The sequence below is a fragment of the Carlito syrichta genome, unplaced genomic scaffold, assembly GCF_000164805.1.
Source record: "Carlito syrichta isolate Samal-C Ts95f unplaced genomic scaffold, Tarsius_syrichta-2.0.1 Scaffold85394, whole genome shotgun sequence".
NCBI classification, from domain to species: Eukaryota; Metazoa; Chordata; class Mammalia; order Primates; family Tarsiidae; genus Carlito; species Carlito syrichta.
The window spans coordinates 71,518-75,003 of NW_007029490.1; the positions used below are offsets into that span (position 1 = coordinate 71,518).

At 41.3% G+C, this 3,486-nt stretch overlaps 1 protein-coding gene across 1 annotated transcript in view; it reads right to left on the bottom strand.

Moving 5' to 3' along the window:
• Positions 1-3,484, bottom strand: part of LOC103259043 (probable methyltransferase BMT2 homolog) — a gene marked incomplete at its 3' end in the record, with an annotated part of 41,379 nt that extends 37,895 nt beyond the window's left edge. Inside the window, exon 1 of the mRNA XM_021711661.1 lies at positions 3,387-3,484. The remainder of the gene's footprint in view (positions 1-3,386) is intronic.
• Between the last annotated feature and the right edge of the window lie 2 nt (positions 3,485-3,486).

Consider the following 3,486-nt stretch of genomic DNA (forward strand, 5'->3'; position numbering starts at 1 on the left):
CATGAGACTTAGAGGAGAATATTTGTACATTACCAGGTAATCAACAAGTATGACCTGACCTGGGCCCAGAAAAATATCTTCAGCTGGTTTTGATTAAAGCGTAAGCTGTCCTTTTTAACCCTTATGACCCAGCTGATTCTGTCATGAACAAAAGTGCTGGAAAAAACCACTATGTGAAGTTCAAAATATTTATGGGACAAAATTGTTTCCTTGGACAAAAATTTATTTTCTTTTGGAGACAAAGTTCTGTCTTGGTCGACGCCGCACACCATGCCTGCTTATCACACCAACAAACATCAGCTGGAAAAATGAATTAGGGACCAGTGGAGAGATATCTTGGAAATCTTTTTCTACTACAGCAAAAAACAAAACAAAACAAAAACTCACTTTCATTCTTTTTCCTGTTTTATTTTCAATTCCTCTACCAGAGATAAGGGAAAACTCTGTTCTCCAACCTTATACTGATTATCTAGTCCTCACTCCTTTCCTTACTGTTCAGTGACTATTTTGCCTCCTTCTTTATTCCACCCCAACTTATTTCCTTCCCTACCAACTTTCTCTCCCCAAAACCCACACCTCAAATAGCTCCAACTTAGTTAATCAAACGTATCCTATGAACCATCCATTCCCACTAACTTATATCCTTTTTCCTAATTCAAGTTCTAGGGTCACTTTCTGCTTCCCATTTTCCCTCCTATTCTAACATTTGGAGTTGCCAATGTAAGATTTGGAGTTGGGGGAGAAAGCTATATTAGTCCCATAAAACATTTAAAGTATTAATAAATTAACTACCCAAACTTCAAGCAAATTATTTTAATCTTTCTGGGACTTGGCTTATTCATCTGTAAAACAAAGGAGTTATTAGATCATTATTAAATCTCAATGACAAATTTCCAGATCTTGATAGAGATCTGAAACTACAGAACTGAAGTGTAATGCAGGAATTTTCTAAAAAGCACCCAGATGAGTCCAGTGATCAGCCATGTTTGGGAATCATTGCTAAATGCTTAACGGTTCCTTCTAGTCTAACACTCCAGGATTCTAAGCTGAAATTTTCACTGCATTTTCTGGTATGGAAATTGTTATAAAAGCAATATCATCTGCATAGTCATTGGTACTACAGTTCAGGTAGTTTATTGATTAAATAGGTCTCTGTAGGCAGATCTAACACCTAAGTACCATTTACATTAACACATGATAAAAGCTGACTTGCAAATGAATTTGTAAAATATGTTTAGACTAGGGACCATCAGTATTACAATACTAAGTCCCTAAGTAAAACACTTAAAAGTTATTTCTCTGGGATTATTATGTGCATTTTTCACAGATGCCTTTTTTACAACTAATATTGGGTCTATATGTCAGAAATATAGGTAGAAACAGCATGTTCATTAGGATCATTTATTTTGTTAGTTCACTGATGGAGCTTTGTATATCATTGGAACAAAGCCTAGAGAAGTCTAGATCATTGGTGAATTCAGGGCATTAAAATGCCTAAAGAACATTCTCATTCAAATGTTTAGACCGACAGGACTTTACCTTCCCAAAAGAATACTAGATTATTCACCTGTGAACTGCATGTATCTAGTCTAGCTCTGGTAACTTACCACTACCAGTGTTCACTATAAATAAGTATTTCTGTGGTTAATATTTGGGTTTAAAGTCATGTTTAAACAAGTGGGAACGAAGCAAGTATAAGCAGCACTTGAAGAGATTATGATACATTAGTGTGTTAATTTAAGTGTAACCTGTTTATTATGAATAAATGAATAATGAATAATAATGAAATGATTATTAAATGGTAAAAATAGAAACTGAATTATATGCATTTTTTTCTTTAAAATGATGCACTTAAGTTTGTACAAAATAGCATGATAAATTGCAGAAAAGTGTGTCCATTTATCTAATTTCTCCAAATAACATAAAATCTACAGTGAATGCCATTATGTAAGTGCATTCTTTGAATATCAAGAATGATGCAATTGCTGCTATGGTAACCACTCATTTTATTGACTAAATTGTGGGTTTGGGTTTAAAGCACTCTTTTAAAAAAATAAATGTCAACATCTTAACTGTGTCTGATAAATCTCTTTCTATTGCTACCTATTAAACAATAACTACAAGCCACGTTTGGGATGACTATTTAAGCAGCCTATATTAAAAGCTGGGCTGGAGTTGCCAAGGAAAGAAACCTTTAAAGTTTCAAAAAAGAAACATTTTAACTACATTCCAAAGAACAAAGGACACTTAGTTTTAACTTTCTGCAGTAATTGAAAAGTTGTGTGTAAATCAGCAGTAACATGATCTTACATGTCTCTGTTCCTTCATTGTCATAATTTTCCTTCTAATACTAAATTATTAACTAAGTCTAAGACTAACACTAGAAGGCTGCTGAATTTTCAGTTTGGAATTAAGCTAAAACAAGAGCCAGTTGAAAGGTAATCCCCCATTTTGATACTTAAGAGAAATCTCTCCTGAGCATATGAAAACACTGAAAATTTTCACTGTCACAATCTTATAAAATAGCTCTGTGCAAAAGCCCATATTTAAAACATACCAAGGACAACTGCAGACTCCAACTGTAAGCCCTCCTCAGACACAAGCAAAAGCTACTAAACGCTTCTCGCCCTGCTCAGGATCTTCCAAAGGGGGGGTTCCCACCTCCCTGGAAGGCCGGCTTCCTCGGCATCTGTGTCTTTTAGGAGGCTTCAGAACTTCACAGCATTTCGAGAACCTGCCCAGATCTCGTCCTCACCGGCCTAGATACACACTGAGATCAAGTGTCTGAAGACTGGGGGGCGGGGGCCTGGGTGTAGCCCGTCCCCCTAGTAACAAGGTGAAGTCCCGTCAGCTAAAAGGCCTGCTGACTTCGCAGCCCTGGAAGCCAATGCGAGGCAAGGGGAACGAAGTCCCAGGAAGGGGGTCGGACGTGGAAGCAAATGGAACAACAGGCGGGTCTGGCGCAAAGAAGTCAGGGGCAACTCAGCCTGCTCTCCGCCTTCTGCAAATGGATTTCACCTGCCTTCGTGTTTTACCTTGTGCCCCTCGCGGCGAGCGACCCCCACCGCCTCCGTGAATGTGTCTGTGTTTGCGTGTGCGGTGACGACGATCTCAGCACCCCGGCCGGGGGACAGGGGCTTGGACGGGGTGGGGACTCCGTGCCTCTGGAGGCCTGGAACTCTCCTGAAGGGCGCTCGAAGAAAAGGGGGCGGGCGGGCCGCGGCTGATACCGACCGGGGCTCGGAACCCGCCGGGGAGAGCGGCACCGGCTGGGCTGACGTGCAGATCCTTTCGGTTTTAATGGTGGCCTCTTTGGGGGAGGGAAGAGGTGACAAGGTTGGGGGTGATGGGGCCTCCCCTCCCCCCTCGCTCAGCTCGCTGTTTACCTTCCCGGTACTTCTTGCGGAGCCGCCGGTGGACGCTCTTCACCACCCCGGAGAGCTTCTCCTGCTCCAGCTTCCGCTCCTGCTCCCGGGGCGGCGGAGC